Raw genomic sequence first — 20,255 nt, 5'->3', positions numbered from 1 at the left:
AGTCCTTTGTGTCAATTCTACTATGTTGCTGGAGGGGTTCTTCATGTTTCACACATATGATGAAAGAATCAAATGCAAGGACATATTATCTTAGACGTGATGCAGAGAGTTTGAAATGAACTTGTGAATGGCCTTGAGTGTTCACCATATTTGGATAATAATATGTTTGAATAATAAGATGTTTGAGTTCTGGCAAAACAGACTAACTGCAACTTCGAAGTACATTACTTTTCTGTGTATAAGGCAGTTTTTTTATTCTAAAATAGTCTTCAAAATCTGGCCTCGTTGAAACCCCAAAAACAAGCCTACAAGAAGCGTTGAAGACGATGGAAGAATATGGCCAATTGGCAGGTTTCAAACTTAATAAAACAAAAACGAAATTATTAGTCAAAAATATGACAAAGGAAGAGATTACGGAATTACAAAATGAAATCGGGATTATGGTAGCCAAGAAGGTCAAATATCTAGGAATCTGGCTGACAGAGAAAAATATAAATCTATATAAAGACAATTATGAAGCCATCTGGAAGGAAATCAAAAGGGATTTAGAAGACTGGAAAAGATTAAAATTATCCTTCATGGGCAGAATAGCCGCGATCAAAATGAACGTACTGCCTAGGCTGCTGTTCTTGTTCCAGAACATTCCTGTGGTTAAGGGAGTTGCTCAATTCAAAGAATGGCAGCGAGTCCTGTCACGATTCGTCTGGCTGGGCAAAAAACCCAGGATAAAAATGAAAATATTGGTGGATAAAAAGGAAAGGGGGGGCTTTGCTCTGCCAGAATTACAACTTTATTATGAGGCGACATGTTTATGTTGGCTGAAAGATTGGATTTTGCTAAAAAATACGGATATTTTAGATCTAGAAGGTTACCAAAACCGGTTCGGATGGCATTCATATTTGTGGCAGGACAAAGTCAAAGCCCACAGGGGTTTTCTAAACCATATATTCAAAAGTTCAATTTATGAGGTTTGGGACAGAACTAAAAGAATATTGGAAAAGAAAACCCCACGGTGGATTTCCCCAACAAACTTATTGTCAGTTAAAAAAGTAAATATGGAGGAGAAAGTGACCACATATGAGGATTTGGTTATCGAAACGGATTCGGGATTCAAATTAAAACCATATGATGAGGTTAGAAATCGTTTTTCTGTATGGCTAGAGTACCACCAGGTTAATGATTTATTTTTGGCAGATAAGAAAAAGTTAGGATTTGAAAAGAAAAGATCGAAATTCCAAATTGAGCTGTTGGAGAGTGATGTTAAATTGTTATCAAAAATGTATGATCTGTTACTTAACTGGTATACAATGGATGAGACAACGAAAGATTGCATGATAAAATGGGCTATTGATCTGGGCTATAACATAGAATTTGACAAATGGACAAAACTGTGGAAGGAAAACCTTAAATTTACAGCATGCATAGCACTAAAAGAAAATGTACTAAAGATGGTCTATCGTTGGTACATGACGCCAACCAAGTTGGCAAAGATGTATAGAAAAAAAGACAAAGCATGCTGGAAATGTAAGGTAGCTGAAGGCCATTTCTACCACATGTGGTGGACGTGTGACAAAGTTAAAAGCTTTTGGGAACAAGTCTACAATGAGCTTAAAAAATTATTTAAATACACGTTCCCAAAAAGACCGGAGGCCTTTTTGCTAGGGCTGATGGGAAACGAAATTTGGAAAATAGATCAAAGACTGTTCATGTACGCCACAGCGGCAGCGAGAATCCTTCTAGCCCAGAGATGGAAAACGACTGAAATGCCCACAATCGAGGACTGGCGAGTGAAAATGCTGGAATACTTAGAATTGGCGAACCTGACATGCAGAATTCGGGACCAGGAGGACACGAAATTCAGTGAAGAATGGAACAAATTTCGGGAGTATGTCAAGGAGAACTATAAAAGTTTAAAGACTCTGGCGGGTATATGTTAGAACCTACAACGTTGATGTTTTTAAGTTATTATTTTTGGTTAACCATATAAGATGTTAAAGTGGGGTTATGTTTTTCTAAAATGCGCAAACTAAACAGAACCATACCTACTACCAAAGGGAGGAGGGAAGTCTGAACTTGTAAGAATCTGATTAAGATACAATGTTGGAGATATTAAGTTGTTGTAAAGAATTTAATGGAAAAATCAATAAAAATTTATTGGAAAAAAAAAATCTGGCCTCGTCTTATACACGGATAGTATCTCCCCTCATTTTCTTAAATCAGAGTCCCCCAAAATAGGGTCTTATACATGGGGGCATCTTATACACAGAAAAATATGGTATACTGAAATGGATAACTGGGGCATGGATTCACCTGCCACATATGGAAGAGGCCAGGTTGCTCACCGGAGCAAGACGGTTTGAGCATATTACACCGATCCTGGTCCAAATGGCTAACAATTAGTTTCCGGGCCCAATTCCAAGTGCTGGTCATGTTGTGCGGATGCCTGATGATCGTCTTCCAAAGCAACTACTCTATTCTGAACTTAAAAATGGAAAGCGTAATGCTGGTGGTCAAAAAAGAGGTTTAAAGACTGTCTCAAGGCAAATCTTTAAAAATGTAGTCTAGACACCAACAATTGGGAAACACTTGCCTACGAGTGCTCCAGTTGAAGAACAGCTTTTACCAAAGGTGTCATGGGCTTTGAAGACACTCAACCTCAGGACACAAGAAACGTGCTAAGAGGAAGGCAAATCCACACCGTGATCAACTTCTGCCCAGAAACCAATGTCCCCACTGTGGAAGGACGTGTGGATCCAGAACTGGCCTCCACAGTCACTTACGGACTCATTGTTAAAACCTTGTTGATGGAAGGCAATCTTACTCGACTACGAGTGATCGCCAAAGAAGAAGAAGAGGGTGGGTGCAAGGAGTGGTGTCCACTCTGAGATTTCTACAATCCCAACAATGAAATCAATGGAGGGGTAACCTCTCCTTCTCGTTAAATAGCTGCATTTTCTAACATAAGGCCTATGCAGCCATATGCCGGCGTATGAAAAGGAGTTGCAGCATTCAAAGGATAGGTATAATTGACTGTGAGCTGTAAACTGTATCATCTCTTGACTTCCGAATTGTTGACCCTGGCACTTACACAGAGGCAGCGAGAAGAGAAGAGGCAGGACATTGTATTGTCAAAGAGATGAATGTCAGCGGAAAGTCTTCCAGTCAGAGAAGCTGCAGGGTTGCTTCCCCCCCCCTCCCAGTAATAATGCAGACTATGTCTGTAGTCAGAGCACAGAAGTATAAAAAAGCATCTTTCAAAAGACAAGCCCTGGAAGGTGCTTAGAGCATAGATAAAATAAATTATAAATATCAGTCCTCTGCAGATGTTGCTGTCTCCTGAAGACAGGGAAAGCACTAATTTTTCACACTTTGACAAATCACCTGTATGGCAAAAATAATTTATTGTTACAAATCTAAAGAGTGTGCATTTTCGTGTTCCGCAAGTAGGCAAGATATTAAAAGGAATAAGGCTCTCGTAAGCTATATTTTCCTGTTCCCTGCACCTCGCCCATTTCTTCCCAACCTTGCACCATCTTGTTGAGCCCCTGTTGTGCAGTGGTTAGAGCAGGGGCTGCCAATGTGCCTTCCACATATTGCGGACTACAACTCCATCATCCCTGACCATTGGCTAAGCTGGCTGGGGCTGATTTGGGGGGGGGCGCGCTGCATTTATTATTACTGGTTCAGAGTGTCGTTTTAGCACCAGGCAGACCAAACTTCCAGGGTCTATCCAGTCATGAAGCTCACTCAGTGGCCTTCAGCCAGTCACTATGTGGAGATAAAGGTAAAGGTAAAGGGATCCCTGACCATCAGGTCCAGTCATGACCGACTCTGGGGTTGTGGCACTCTCATCTCGCATTATTGGCCGAGGGAGCCGGCGTACAGCTTCCAGGACATGTGGCCAGCATGACAAAGCCGCTACTGGCGAACCAGAGCAGCACATGGAAACACCGTTTACCTTCCCACTGTAGCGGTACCTATTTATCTACTTGCACTTTGACGTGCTTTCGAACTGCTAGGTTGGCAGTAGCTGGGACCAAGCAATGGGAGCTCACCCCGTTGCGGGGATTCGATCCGCCGACCTTCTGATCAGCAAGCCCTAGGCTCTGTGGTTTAACCCACAGCGCCACCTGCGTCCCTATGTGGAGGTAAACCTACCTCTAATGTTACTTGGGAGGATACAATGGGGATGGGGAGACAATGTATGCAGTCCTGAGCAACTTGAATGAGCAGTGAGATAACAATAAAGGTAATGAACAATACTGTGATCCGGGGCTTTTTTCAGCTGGAACTCACTCACTGACTCAGTTCCGTCTCCTCTCAGGTGGGCACCATTCCCATTACAGTGGTACCTCGGGTTACAAACACCTCGGGTTACAAACACTTTGGGTTGCAGACTCCGCTAACCCAGAAGTAGTACCTCGGGTTAAGAACTTTGCTTCAGGATGAGAACAGAAATGGCGTGGTGGCGATGCGGTGGCAGCAGGAGGCCCCATTAGCTAAAGTGGTGCTTCAGGTTAAGAACGGTTTCAGGTTAAGAACGGACCTCCGGAACGAATTAAGTTCGTAACCAGAGGTACCACTGAATAAGAGAAGAAGGGAGGCATTTGTGGTGAGTTTGGGCAGCTATTTTTCTAGGAAAATAGCACAGCTGTGATCCCTCCTCGCGTGTTTTCACAATTACTGCATTTCTCCCATGTTAAGGGAAAGAGGAGAAGGGGTTCCAATCTGGAAACCCTGCATAGGTGAGAGGTGATTGAGTGATTTTGAGCAGAAAAATGGGAGGAAGATAAAAATGTCAAGCAATCCCCTCCTTGTCCCTCTTTCACTCTTGACTGCAATACCTGAGGCATCCTCACATGTCTCCTGTCCAACAGAAGCATCTTTTCAACTACTCCCAAGTGGCAGTGGCATAGTTCAGAGGGGGCACAATCACACTAACTTCACACCCTGTTGTCACCATTCTCAATTCATTGCCCTTGAATTCGTGGAAAGTGGAACCCTGAAGTGGTGAGCCTGGCTCTGTTAGCATAAATCCTATACATGGCACAGATGCGGCATGTGGCTGAATTGTTTACTTTATATGATTGCTGTAACTTTCCCACACACAAGAGACTGTGTAACTTGATCTCCTGTCATGTGATGTTCTTTGTTCTCTTTCTACTTTCACTTTCTTCTGAACTGGAGAGTGATGGCTGAACACACACTCTCTGAATAAACGTAGATTAGCACCTACGATTGTTTGCTGTCTTCTTTACCGAAGCCAGTGGCAGTAGTAAGAATATTGGTGATTTACACCCCAATATTCCAACAGCTCAACTTCCCTGAGTCAAAAGCAGGCATCCCCAAACTTCGGCCCTCCAGATGTTTTGGACTACAATTCCCATCATCCCTGACCACTGGTCCTCTTAGCTAGGGATCATGGGAGTTGTAGGCCAAAACATCTGGAGGGCTGCAGTTTGGGGATGCCTAGTCAAAAGGCAACAGAAATGGTGGTGGAAAGGGAGCTGACTTCATGTGGTCACCCCCACTGTCACATCAAATGTTTACTGCTGCCATTTCTTCTTCTTTGGCGATCACTCATGGCCGAGTAAGACTGTCTTCCATAAACATGGTTTTAACAGTGGGTCCGTAAGGGATTGTGGAGGCCAATTCTGGATCCACATGTCCTTCCACAGTGGGGACATAGCTTTCCAGGCGAGGGTTTGCCAAGTGTACCTTCCTCTTAGCAGGTTTCTCCCTTTCGTCTTGAGTTTGAGCGTCTTCAAAGCCCATGACACCATGACACAGGGAACTTGAATTGCCCTGTGAGATTTTGCAAGAGAATTTCAGGGCAAAAATAAACCAGGAACACAGACCTCTGGGTGCGTGCCTGGAACCCCATGAGCTCTTGTTACCACTTGGCAGAGAGAGGAGGAGGCCCCCAACTTTTCTAACAGTATTAAACAGGTAGAGCTTTGAACTGATCCCTGTAACAAAACAGCCTGGTCGTTTTTGTCGAATGGAGTGGATTCATTCATCACTACTGAAAGCCTACCACAGGCAAACAATTAAGGAAACTCTTGTCACTAAGAATCTGAAAATAAATGTATCATATCTGGAGCTCGCCGTTTGGTTGGATCCCTGTATAAAAGTGTGTAATTAACATAATGACCCTGTTAGTTATTATTATTTGCTTGAAGTTCAATAACGCTACCCTGATTTTTGTTGAAATTTCCATCTGTATTCAGTGTTTGCCTACCAGAATAGAATTCAATTTCAAACACACGGAGACAGAGACAGACACACTCTGCTTATTGCTTAAAGGGCATACCAGCAAAATATTATGCAAAAGCTATGATAACTGAATGCAATATGTGCTTGTAGGAAGTAAAACCCAGTAGCCTCCAGTGCCTTTCCCAATTGTATTACATTAATTATAAAAAATGTCTCACATTTTAAAATATGAAGGGGGTCGTTATGAAAGCTGGAAATTACTTTTTTCCCTTCGGTAGATAAAACTTAGTAAAAAACTATTCCATTTGAAGGTGTCAGATTTCAGGATTTCCACAGTGAGTTTGGGGCTCATTTTCTGTCTCCTTCCCTCCAGAAGAATCTATCTGAATGTCAAACTAAACACATGGCATCCTACCTTGAGGAACGGGGGTAAACAAGCTAGTATCAAACTGCGGTTTCAGGTCCTGGTTTATTTTTGCCCTGAAATTCTCTTGTGAAATCTCACAGGGCAATTCATGTTTCCCCCCAAACAAAGCAGATCGCGTAAAAGCTCTTTTTGCACCGGGTCCACTTAGGTTAATGTAAAAAGAGGTTTAAAGACTCTCTCAAGGCAGATCTAAAAAATGTAGTATAATTTTTTGTGTGGAGAATTGGCCTCCACAGTCACTTACAGACTCACTGTTAAAACCGTGTTTATGGAAGACAATCTTACTCGGCTATGAGTGATCGCCAAAGCAGAAGAAGGTTCCAAGGGTTTGAGTACAGTGGAACCTCGGTTTACGGATGCAATCTGTTCCACAGAGGTGTTCGTAAATGGAGGCATTCGTAAATGGAGGCATTCGCTCCCCGAAGGCACGCTTCTGCGCATAGCACCGATAGAGCGCTTCTGCACACGCACACACTGTGCAGATCGCTTCTGCGCATGCGCGAGCTGTGCAGAAGCGATCTGCACACCCGACGCTGCGGAACCCGGATGTAAACACCTCCGGGTCCGCTGCGTTCGTAAACGGAGGTGTTAATAAGAAGAGGTAGGTGTAAACCGAGGTTCCACTGTATACACAATTTTCATGTACAGTGGTACCTCGAGTTACAAATGCGTCAGGTTACAAACGCTTCAGGTTACAAACTCCGCTAACCTGGAAGGGTTACCTCGAGTTGAGAACTTTGCCCCAGGATGAGAACGGAAATTGTATGCCGGCGGCACAGTGGCAGCAAGAGGTCCCATTAGCAAAAGCGCACCTCTAGTTAAGAACAGTTTCAGGTTAAGAACGGACCTCCCGAACAAATTAAGTTCGTAACTAGAGGTAACCCTTGAAACTGAACCCCTATGTAAGAAGTGATCGTACTATATGCCCATTTAAAGATCCAGTGCTATATTAAAGTAGCAACACTATGCACACTATGTAATCTGAATGAATGAATGAATCTTTATTTGCATCAGCCATTGGTCATAGCAATAAAACAACAATACGATATACAAAGAATAGAAATAAAAAGTCAATTACATAAAAAACTATGTAACCTTGTAACAAATAAACATTAACATCTTTTAAAAATATGGTAGCTGTATTTGACTGCCTTGTACCATGTCTATATCCCAGCTACTAACCAGGGTTAAATTAAGGATGCAAAGATTATAAGTGGGAATAGTGTTGGTTTGGGAAAACCATTGCCGTTGAAGTTGGGTTTTGTTAGTAAAATGAGGAAATACTTCCCTCCCTGCCATAGGAAATCAAATAAGTTCAATAAGAAATGAGATTTCTCGCATCCCTAGATAAAGTCTTACTGATAGGTGAGTTCAGAATCCAACCACCCATGAGAGCATTGGGGACTATCTAAAAAGCACTCACATGGTCACCACTGACCAGAGAATAGAGGAGTCCTAAGAATACAGAAGTGACACCCTTGATACATAATAACATAATAATATTTTTTTATTTATACCCCGCCCATCTGGCTGGGTTTCCTCAGCCACTCTGGGTGGCTCCCAACAGAATAATAATAATAATAAGCAATAAAACATCAAACATTAAAAACTTCCCTAAACAGGATTGCCTTCAGAGGTCTTCTAAAAGTCAGATAGTTGTTTATTTCCCTGACATCTGATGGGAGGGTGTTCCACAGGGTGGGTGCTACCACCGAGAAGGCCCTCTGCCTGGTTCCCTGTACTGAGGGAACCACCAGAAGGCACTCAGATTATTAAAATGGATAAAGATTATTAAAATGGCCAGACCCCTCCCATCTTCCACTGCATAATATAAAATGAAAGCGTCCAGTTTCATGTAACCCCATTATTTAGAGATAAGTGAACATATCTGTAATAATCATTTAAACAACAAAAACAAAGACATTTGTAATCTGTATTAAATTTTAAATCAATCAATTACCTACGGCGTTAGCACACAGACAAATGATGTAGTCAGGGCATCAGTTTAACATACATTCTCTGTGTTTGTTTCTTGTCATCATAAATAACTCCCAACATCTGTTGTCTTATAATTTTGGTCTAGTGGTGTACAAGCTACTGAACCTCAGGCGCCAAGCCACTTATCAAGCTGGTAATTACTTCTCCCGCACTCTTACTACTTTCAAGCCTGTGTCTTCAATATTCCAGCAGTTGTCCTATCAATTAAAGGTACCTGCAGCTTAATCTCTACATTCAGATGTGGATAAGAAAGATATCCATAAAAGGAAACATTCCAAATGAGCATTACTCAGTAGAAAGTTAGAGAGTAATTATGAATTTGCTCAAGTAGTTAGGGGGGAATCAGGTCTATAAATCATGTTTTAGGTACATTGATTTCTATATACGTAAGAACTTCTGTTCATTTTCATCAAGCAGGTATTATAACTCCAGCTGTGATGTGATAGTCCCATTGTTGGCACATAGTAATGGCCTCTTTTCATGTGGAGCTTTGGTCTGATGTTGAGGAAACTGATATTTCGTTTTCATGTTAATGAACAGGAAGTTTCGAAATGAATGGCTTGTGGGCTGGTTGTGACTTAGGTCTTCCTAATGACGCCCGTTCACATCACTTCCTGCTTGACTGGCATATCTTCCAACATTCCTCAGGTGAAAATAGGGACATTTCTCACTCCCCCGTCCGACCCTCCTTAACCCCCTCCCTGGAGCATGTTTTAGCAGAAGAAGGGTGAGTGCCTTTGCCTTGCCACCAATGGAACAGCACACTATCCTGAGAAAACCCCTTAATCCTGATTTTATTTTATTCTTTGGTAGATTAAAAAGAAAAAGAAAAGAAACACACGAACCAATAAATACTGTATTCTTCAGTGTATAAGACAATGCTTTTTGCTAAAAAGAAAATAGGCAAAAATTGGGTGTCGTCTTATACACAGATAGTGAATGCAGGGGGTGGGGCGTGCGATTAATGTCAGCATCAAGCAGGAGATTGGCAGTGGAGATTGGGCAGGTGATTGGTGGCTGCGGCAAAGCCAGCTGGCGATTGGCTGTGGCAGCTGGGCAGGCGATTGGTGGCTGTGGCGAGGCGGACAGGCGACTGGCGGCTACAGCAAGTGGGCGGGTGGGCTGTTGGTGCCGGTGTGTGGGTAGACAATTGGTAGCTGTGGCGAGGTGTGCAATCGGCAGTGGCTGTGGCAAGCGATCAGCAGTGGCGGGCAGGCAGGTGAGCAACTGGCAGAAGTGACCTCCCCCCCCCAAAAGCTAAACAGCTTAATTTCTTAATTTTGGGTTAACAAAAGTAGGGGTCGTCTTGTATATGGGGGCATCTTATATACGAAAAAATATGGTAAATTTTAGAAAGGGGGCAAGATTAAATGAAGATGCACAAAGCATAAAAAACCCAGAAAGGCATTCATATACGACGTTGAAGTAAAATATGATAATATATTAATTACAATAAAAATATTCAGAGAATATTTCACAAATATGTGAATATCTCACAAGTATTTGGTATTGAAACAATCCAGTAGATAATTTTTGTGAGCAAACTTTTTTCAAAACAAAAAACCTCTAATAAACTAAGCAACCCTTTGAAAACCCAGTAAATTTCTTAGAAGACAAATTCTTTCATATCAAGGTGAAGCTTTCTCTTTGACACGTTCAAACGAAAAAGTGGGTTTTAATGGTGCGATTTCTTTTTCCTGCCTTTAAAATAATTCTCTTCCAATGTAATGCTTCACCATTAAAACAAAAACCATATGTTAGATTGCCATGAGATTAAAGAAAGTGACAGTACCAGGCAATTAGTCTGTTTAAAAGTTGTTGCCATGAGGAGATCATAACCATTTTGTTGTGATTCTATCCTACCCATCCAACCCAATGAATTCTCGTTTCCTAATGATCTTTCTCTGTTTTTGATTGGAGCCTAGAACTATTTATTAGGCCCAGTGGCACATTCCCATTTTGATTCTGCTTCTCTTCATTGTATTACTGCGGGAATCCATTAATGTATTCAACCCAGGAGCATCTGCACATAGATTTTTACTATTCCATTAGTTTGCCCCAATGTGAATTTCATTCTGAGTTGTTGTTCAAGGGATTCTTTTTAATGAGAATGCAAAAAGGGAGAGCCTGGTGGAGAAACAGAAAGGGGAAGGAAGCATGTTGGGTTTCTAGTAGATGACTGTTCTGGGAGAGGAGAAATAAAATGGCAGATGGCCCGAGCTGAGCTAATGGAATCAGCCTTGCTATTCCATCTCTCTATACTGCGGCATGTGTAGATCCAACCTAAGAACAAGTTCCAAATGCAGTCAAATGTTTCCAAGACATCCACATTTAAAAAATAAAATAAAATTAAGCAATGCTCTCTTTTAATTCCAGCTTCAACATCTCCACCATCCAAGTTTCTTTGCTTTCTGGGAAGCAATGCATTTTCCAAATTTGTTGCACTCACACACTCTTTAAGAGCATAGAGTTTAGACATGGGCAGATCTATACTCATAGTTTGTAACGTTAACAAAGGGTTAAGGAATGATTTTCATAACCGGATGGACACATGACATTCTGCTTTTAACTTTCATAATGTGTTAATAAAAAGGGTGCTGCAGAGCAACTAGCGACCAGCTAGATAAACAGAGGTAGTAAACAGTTTATTTTACTGTTTTAGAAGTTTTAGAACAATATATATCTAATATTTTTCTAATAACGTTAAACTTGTTAGTGCAGATCCAGCTCTGGTCTTTGCCCTACAACTGAACAGGCTAATTCTGGCAGAGCACAACAGCTTCTAAATTTGCACTCCCCATTTCCCATTAAGGTCGGTAATGCAGTAACCGTATTAAACAGACTTTTTATATAAGATAATATTTTCTGACTGCTGAGCTTTTTGGAATGTTTATTACTGGTAATGGTGGTTTTATCTGTACTGCTAAGCCTTGGAGTCGTGTTGGAATCATTATCCTTTATGATGCTTTTTCAGAGTCTCACCACACACACACACACACACACAAAATAGTTGGTGGTTTTGGTTATAGATTTTTAATTGTATTTTATGTACTTATTGACGGTTTATTGCCCTGAGGAACTTACTTGGTCCGGAATGTGTGGCTTATAAATATCCAAAGTATTACTATTAGACTATTATTAAGGGAGGGACGGGGATGAGTATCTCAAGTTTCTGAGTAAAATAAAAAAATTCCTTCAGTAGCACCTTAAAGACCAACTAAGTTTTTATTTTGGTATGAGCTTTCGTGTGCATGCACACTTCTTCAGATACGCTGCAAGTTTCTGAATAATTAAAAATGAGCAGGGGAGAGATATTATTATTTGCATTTTTTGTGTGCAAAAATATCAAGGCTGGCACAGGAAAAAGTAAGCATGTCAGGTGGCTTTCCTCAGCTTGGTGCCCTCTAGGTATTTTGAACTACAACTTCTATTATTCCTGACTGAATGGGGCTGATGCTAAACAGCCCCATTTAATTTAGCTGGTGCTAAACAGCAGGTTGGCACAAAGTTGAGTAAGACTGTAATAGGGTGTAGAGTTACAAGCATATACAGGGAGTAACATGTATGCAGCCCCGCACAATGTTACGCGATATCCTGATGTCACAAGGAGCCTGGGGCGGAGCCAAACAGCACCTGAACATTTAGGGGGCCTGCCCCTTCAATACAAACAAACAAATATTGTCAGGGGGCAAAGTCTCTCAGCCTCTAGGAGCTGGCGCCTATGTTCCTCACTGCTTCTGAAGTGGAACCCTCACACTGATTGTGGTGCAGTAGTTAGAGCACGATGGGACGCAGGTGGTGCTGTGGTCTAAACCACTGAGCCTCTTGGGCTTGCCAATCAGAAGGTCGGCAGTTCCAATCCCCGCGACGGGATGAGCTCTGTCCCAGCTCCTGCCAACCTAGCAGTTCGAAAGCACACCAGTGCAAGTAGATAAATAGGTACTGCTGTGGCAGGAAGGTAAACAGTGTTTCCGTGCGCTCTGGTTTCCGTCACCAGAAGCGGCTTAGTCCTGCTGGCCACATTACCTGGAAAGCTGTCTGTGGACAAACACCAGCTTCCTCATCTTGAAAGTCACCTTTGACTGGATTTAACCGTCCAGGGGTCCTTTAACTTACCCTTTACCTAGTTAGAGCACAGGTAGCCATACATGCCCACAGAGGCTTTCTCTAGTTCATCCCCTCAAATTCTTCCCCTGCTGATATTTGGAGCACTTGAAACTGCTGTGTGAACTGAACCACCAGCATCTGATGTGCAGAAGTGACAAATTGGTCGGTGTCACGGTCCGGGCTGTTTACGAGCGAAGTCCCAGCAAGGAGCGTCGGGACCGGGGGCAAGATGGTAGGCATGAACGTCCGAAGAGCAGAGGTCCAGGGGTCAAGAAGCACAAGGGAAGCACAGTCCAAAGGTTTAAGCACAAAGTCACCATCCGAGGGTCTAAGCACAAAGTCACTGACCGGGGGTCAGAGCACGAAGTCACAGTCCGAGGGTCTAAGCACAAAGTCACCGTCCGGGGGGTCAGAGCACAAAGTCACAGTCCGAGGGTCTAAGCACAAAGTCACCATCCGGGGGTCAGAGCATGAAGTCACAGTCCAAGGGTCAAGGCACGAACTCACAGTCAAAAGGTAAGGAGGCACACAGCGAGGCAGAGAGTGCGTTGTTGTGGCAAAGAGCTGAGGGGAAATGCTGGCCTTATATCCCCTGCCGACTCTTGCCACCAGGTGCAGTGAATACCAAGTGGCCTCACCTGTGCGGCCGCGCCCTGCCTCTCCAGAACAAGCCAAAGAGGATCCCAGTCCTGCAAAGCCCTGCTGGTCCCAGGGCCCGGCTCTTGCACAAACTCCTGACAGCCGGTCAGGCCATGACTCCCCAGTAGAGCAGCCTATCTCTGTGTGCTGACTGCCTCCCATCTCCTGGTAAGTGTTGCCATTTTATAATCAACAGGTTAGGTTGCAGTGTGGTGTAATACCCATGTCAGTTTCTCCCGTTTGCATGTGTTCATAGGCACACAAAAATTGGCAACTCCTGCATTAAGAGTGTTGGACTAGTTCCTATCTCCACTCAGCCACGAAGCTTACTGTGAATACCTTGGGTACTCTCATTGCTTCATAACTTTCATTTTTGAAGGGCTGGAGATGACTTTTATTATTATTATTTTTTTTTAAAGGAAACTCAGAGTCCAGTCCTCCATGCTGAGATGGGTGGAATCACTCCAATTGCACAATTATAATCTGGCCTTGAGAATTATCTTTGGTAAAATGTGAATCGTTTGGTGGTGGTATCGGGTGACTCTTTCAATAGCAATAGTTCCAATAGCAAAGAGTCAACAGTGGGTGGAAAAAAACTCATTCCTTTTGCAATGTTGAAAGAGTTATTTATTGCTCTTGATATTTCCTTAGTGACAGAAGTTATTCTGCCAAAATTAACAAATCGTCCTTGACATTTCTCCCATTGTAAAATGTCAGAGCACCATGCAGAGCAGCAGAGCATACATTTAAAGTCATCTCGAAAGTCTGAGTAAATCACCCTTATTAGCTGGAAGTGCTTGCACTTTGATCCTCATTTAACATTAATGAACAACGGCATGTTGATTCTTCACTGGATGGTTTAACTGACAGGAGTATTTATATACAATGGACCCATTAAGCCAGGCAGTTGTTATCCTGGGGTATTAACTCAAGAAACAGTACTTCATATGGTGACTAAACTTAACCTCATGATAATAACTACTGAGCTATAGCAAGAGGGGGGAAAGCAAGCTAACATTTCAGCACTTTCAGAGTGAGAGTGAATATGATGCTTTAAGACTTAATAACTCTTTCCACACAAAAAAAAATTCCTGGAATGTCCATGTAACTTTTTTAAATATTGGAGTACAAATGGATAAAATTTGCAGGCCAAGTCAACTTTGTGAGGGCATGAATCCCATCAAATTTCAGAAGGATAGCTGTGGTGGTATTCCAGCAAGAGCAGAGGATAAAATTTTAGAGTGTGTGAAAAATTAAATAAAAAGGAGTTTCCTATAGTGTTTTGTGGGTAATTGGTTAAAAAAGACATAAGATAGGTAAGAAGTTGGCAAGTAGGTTCAGGAGTATTTGTGTTGGGCACCTTTAAAATTGTATATTTTGGAGGGAAGAACTAAAAGGGATCAGCTTTCCAGGTGTGATTATTGCCCCTGATTGCACCCTTGACATGTCAGTCACAATAGATCTTTCCCTCCATCCTTTCCCACTCTGGTGCTTGATCTTCCTTCTCCCATCACCCTGTTAGCATGGTGTCATGGCAAGCTTAGTGACATTACTCCTTAGCATTTTCCTTTTGAAGTCAGAATTGTCTAGGTGCTACCTCAGAGATCCTACTTTGCCAAAATCCCTTGGACACCTGCTTTGCCTGGGGATGAATAAGTCATTCAAGCTTGATGCATACCTTTGTGGACAAACCTTAATGGTACAGAGGGGAAGAATTTGAAGCTTTGAGATGCTTATAGGAAGTGATTCATAAATGAAAATGATGGTGGTGGGGGTGAGCGCCTAGCACACATACAAAACAACAACCATACTGGATCTATTGGTGTATAATTTGGCAGACTTTGCCCGTACTGGAGGGGCTAGTTTGTCTGCAAATTTCATCCACTTCTGTCAAAAGGATATATGTGACCAGTGCTTTATTTCGGAATAAAACTTCAAACATTAAAAACTTCCCTAAACAGGGCTGCCTTCAGATGTCTTCTAAAAGTAGATAGTTGTTTATTTCCTTGACATCTGATGAGCGGGTGTTCCACTGGGTGGGTGCCACTACTGAGAAGGCCCTCTGTTCCCTGTAACCTCACTATTTGCAGTGAGGGAACCGCCAGAAGGCCCTTGGCACTGGACCTCAGTGTCTGGGCAAAATGATGGGGGTGGAGACGCTCCTTCAAGGATACTGGGCTGAGGCCATTTAGGGCTTTTAAGGTCAGCACCAACACTTTGAATTATGCTCAGAAATGTACTGGGAGCCAATGTAGGTCTTTCAGGACAGGTGTTATATGCCAATCCCAGTCACCAGTCTAGCTGCCGCATTCTGGATTAGTTTCAGTTTCCTGGTCACCTTCAAAGGTAGCCCCATGTAGAACGTGTTGCAGTAGTAGATAAACAAGAAGAGTTCTTACCAAGTTTTTTATTCAATATTCACAGAGAGAGGTTTTGAAAAGTGCCTCTCTTGAAGTAATGGTGTTGCTCTGAGTAAAGCCCCCCCCATCTTTCCTATTCATACAGCCTATGTTGGGTGATCTATGCTTTTTGCCTCTGATCTTTCTGTTCTCCTGCTTTCCATGCCTGCTGGGTTCTGGGAGAAAGTGGGGTGTGTGTCCTGGAATGCTTTCTAAAGACACTGAGTCTGTCAACTGTCTCTCCCCTGGTGCTTCTTCTTCTTCCTGCTCCCCTCTCCATATTTCCCAGCTTCTGCCCTTTGCAGCCTCTGAACTATGACCTTCTGCAAACCACTGTTGTAAATCTATACTGTCTCCCTCTTCTCTCCGAAGTGCAGGTCCTCCTTAGACCAGTCCCTGACATCTATATCCTTGGATATTTTAAACAAGTAATCGTAATTTATTCTCTTATACCAGGGGTCAGCAAACTTTTTCAGCAGGGGTCCGGTCCACTGTCCCTCAGACCTTGGGGAGGGGGGCTGGACTATATTTTGAGGGGGGGGGATGAATGAATTCCTATGCCCCACAAATAACCCAGAGATGCATTTTCAATAAGAGGACACATTCTACTCATGAAAAAACACGCTGATTCCCGGACTGTCCCTGGGCCGGATTGAGAAGCTGTTTGGGTCTGATCTGGCCCCCAGGCCTTAGTTTGCCTACTCATGTCTTATACTGTTCCTTTTGCAACTTAATTGTGGTAATATATATATGAGAAGAGAGAGAAGAAGAAGAGTTTGGATTTGATATCCCACTTTACCACTACCCTAAGGAGTCTCAAAGTGGCTAACAATCTCCTTTCCCTTCCTCCCCCACAACAAACACTCTGTGAGGTGAGTGGGGCTGAGAGACTTCAGAGAAGTGTGACTAGCCCAAGGTCACCCAGCAGTTGCATGTGGAGGAGCGGAGACGAGAACCCAGTTCCCCAGATTACAAGTCTACTGCTCTTAACCACTACACCACACTGGCTCTTAAAACTGGGTCTTGAGACCCTTTGGGATTTCTACATGTGCATGCATGCACACACAAACAACTGAAATGAATCACCTAAGCTCAGCCTAGCAGATCAACCTACCTACCATTTCAAAATTGACTCCCTTGACATATAGCTGTTATGCATCCATGTGCAGCTATAGCTCTTCTTCTTTGGGGGAATCTCTGGGAATACGCCTAAAAAAGTAACCGTGGATGTTCGCTTTGTTGAGAAAATACTTTCCACGAGGGCAAAGTTAAATTAGAATGAGCCTTGGGGTTTATTGCAGCCCCAAAGGCAGTGGAAGCTTCAGTCAGATGAGGCGAATTACAATGACACCTCGGATATGATAAATTACCTTTCAATGTGGCGAAATGAATTCCCCGACTGTACTACACAGTCAAAGTTATCAATCATTGTGTGTGCAAGGCTATTTATGAAGTAAAAATTAAAAAAGAAAGAAAGAAAAACAGGGTCGAAAGGATATCAGTCCAAAAAGTAGTACAAAACTACAAGGAGGATGATGCCAGCAACCTTAATAATTAATTTAAGATCGAAGCCGTCTGATCCTTTCTTAATTGGAGTTAAACTTCTCCCTTGCAGCTAACAGCATGAGGGCTGGTATTTGCACAGTAAAGTTCTTTATTGAAAAAGTCTGGGGAAAGAGAAAAGGGGGTACAGAACCCTCTATTAAGCAGGTACTCATAAAATTAAGTATTTTTCTTATGCTCATATTCTCATTCTCATTCTCTTCAGGTTCATGTTGAGCTGTGAGTTCTTGAAATGACTTTACATATATGTTTTCTTGCGCATAACCTTCCAAATGTGTCTTGAATTTCACTTGGGGTGAATTTTACTGAAAAGTGCCTTGAATTTTACAGTATCTTGCAAGGATACTGGTGGTATCGGTGGTTTTTTTAAAATACTTATATACCACTGTATCATATCACAGTGGTTTACAACAATGTAAAAATCATAAAACCTGACAATGAAACCATACTTCTTCTTTTTAATAAAAAAGAGAGTTAAAGGCAGAAGAATTAAAAACAAACACCAATAGACTATTGTGTGTGTGGGAGGGGGTGTATTCTTAATTGCCTGCATAGGAAGACAACGCTGTAAGTGAGTCAGAAAATAGATTGTTTTTACCAAAAGGAAAAAATTCCAACGAGAAAGCCTCTTTTAAACAATTCTCACTCTCTAGAATCATCTGGTGCTGCATGTTTAAAACACATTCCAATCGCGTTATTGTGACAAATGTAGCTGAGTCCACAGTCAGTTTAAGGAAGACCCTCCCATTCTGATTCCAGGGAACTTCTCCTAACAAGTCAGAGCTATGAAGTGAATCGGAGGGGCTGACTTGTGCCCAAGATTGAGGGCGCCAAGGTGTGTATGAGGTCATGCATGTGTGACATCATGTGCCCGGTGCATTTGTGTGTTTGACATCATGCCCGTGATCCGTGTTGCGGTTTCTCCTCTCACGTTCAGGTGGAGCAAGCCATTGAAGCCATGTTGTGCTCAGCTCCACACGGCCTCCTCCACTGCTTCAACATTGAGGGGGCCCAGCCCCCTCCCAACAGATATTGGAGGGGGGCAAAGACACCTCAGCCCCATAAAGCTGGGGCTGTGGTTAGTTTTATGCTGAAATCAGCCCTTCAATCCTAAAAGTTTCCTCCCCTACAAAGGAAACTTCATTTTCTTTCTGCCTCAACTCCAGCGAGTGTTGAGTTCTGAGCTGCATCTTTTTCTTTCCAGTAAATATATTTCCAACACACTTCAGTCTCCTCAGCTGTCTATGCTTCTTCTGGATATGAGAAAGCCCCGTGGGAGGAAAGTTATGCCATGATGTCTTCTCCTGGGCTTTGAATCAGAGAAACCATTGCATTTTAAAAATATAAATCGGCTATAGAAACACTGCGATTAAATAACTATTAAATGGGCTGTTGATTAACACATTATTTAGTTTGATTAACAAGGTCATTTGCTCTAATGCCATGTAGTGATTCATTATTCTCACCATTGGCTGGTTCCCCTCCCCACAAAAACAACAGCCACAGTTTATCTTATTGTGCTTTAATTCCACAAACCATCTGGCACCAAGTTTTCCAAGGCATTGCTGCCATGGGCTTGGTAATATACATTACTCAAAGTTTGCAGAGGCATAATAGCTTCTTATTTATGCCAGTTGTTCTGGGAAGAAGTCCACTGACAGTTCGGTTGCCTCCTCCAGGTGAAGCCCTAAGATCATAAAGCATATCCTTATGTGCTCGCAGTTAACTCTGCTTGATAACAGAAGCTAATTTAGGGAGGAATCCTAACTCCCAGGAACAGAGTTGCAAATCTGCTTTTGGGAGCTGCCCAGAGTGGCTGGGTAAACCCAGCCAGATGGGTGGGATAACAACAACAACAACAACAACAACCATTGCATCTGAAGTCCTGCCACCCTGGCTAATTATCCAAAAACCAGGTTTTGCTTGAAAGAAGAAGCCATGATTTTTTAAAAATATATATCTATAATTTTTATTAAATTTTCTGTTTGACAAATTGGGTCTTCCCTGCAAAGGGACGTGTTGCGGTGGGTCCCAGCAGACCGGGTCTAGGTGTTGGGGCGGGACAATTGGAGCAGCCACAACACCCTATTGGTGGTCCATCTGACGGGGTGCAAGTGGGCTGAGGGCTTGCCAATCAAAGAGTCAGATGGACCAGTATGTAAACACTGCACTCACCGTATAGATCCTCCTTCTCCAGTTGAGCTGCATCGGAACACCCGCCCACCGCTCCCTAATTTTAGGGCTTTCACTTGACCTTGCTATGCCGTCGTGTGTCGTCTGCCGTTGCTGCAGGGGCACGGCAGGAATTTTCCCCACTTGGCTGATTGGCTGTTGCCATTTGGGTTCGCCTGCCATGTAGCAAATCGTCACAACTTGTAAGGTTGGTGGATAGGCTCTGGTTCATGCTGATAGGGGGTATGATCCCTTACCACCCTATATTTATATATTTGTGTATTCCTCTTAAGGCAGGGTTCCCCAAACTACGGCCCCTGGGCCGGATGCAGCCCAATTGGCCTCCCAATCCGGCCCGCGACGACCCCCGCTGCCCGCTCTTACGGCGCGCGGTGCGTCGGCAATCTTCAAAATCGGCAAAAAAACGCCGAAAATCCTTTGTGCGCATGCGTATGGGCCTCTCCCGACCCAGAAGAGGTCATTTCCGATGCACTTCCGGGTCGGGGGAGGCCCATACGCATGCGCACAAGCAATTTTCGGCGATTTTTTCCCGACCGTGTGCGTGTGCGCATGTGCACGGGCGCGCACTCCCCTGCCCTCCGGCCCGAAGCCCGGTAAGTCTGGGGACCCCTGTCTTAAGGGAATCCATGGACCGATGGTTGGTATTCCCCCAAGCGGGGTTGTCCCTATTCCAGTGTTCTGGGCACATGTGTGGGAATCAGGGCCCAGCTGGC

Source organism: Zootoca vivipara, chromosome 7, assembly GCF_965207765.1.
Source record: "Zootoca vivipara chromosome 7, rZooViv2.hap1.1, whole genome shotgun sequence".
Lineage (NCBI taxonomy): Eukaryota > Metazoa > Chordata > Lepidosauria > Squamata > Lacertidae > Zootoca > Zootoca vivipara.
This window is presented reverse-complemented; position numbering follows the sequence as displayed.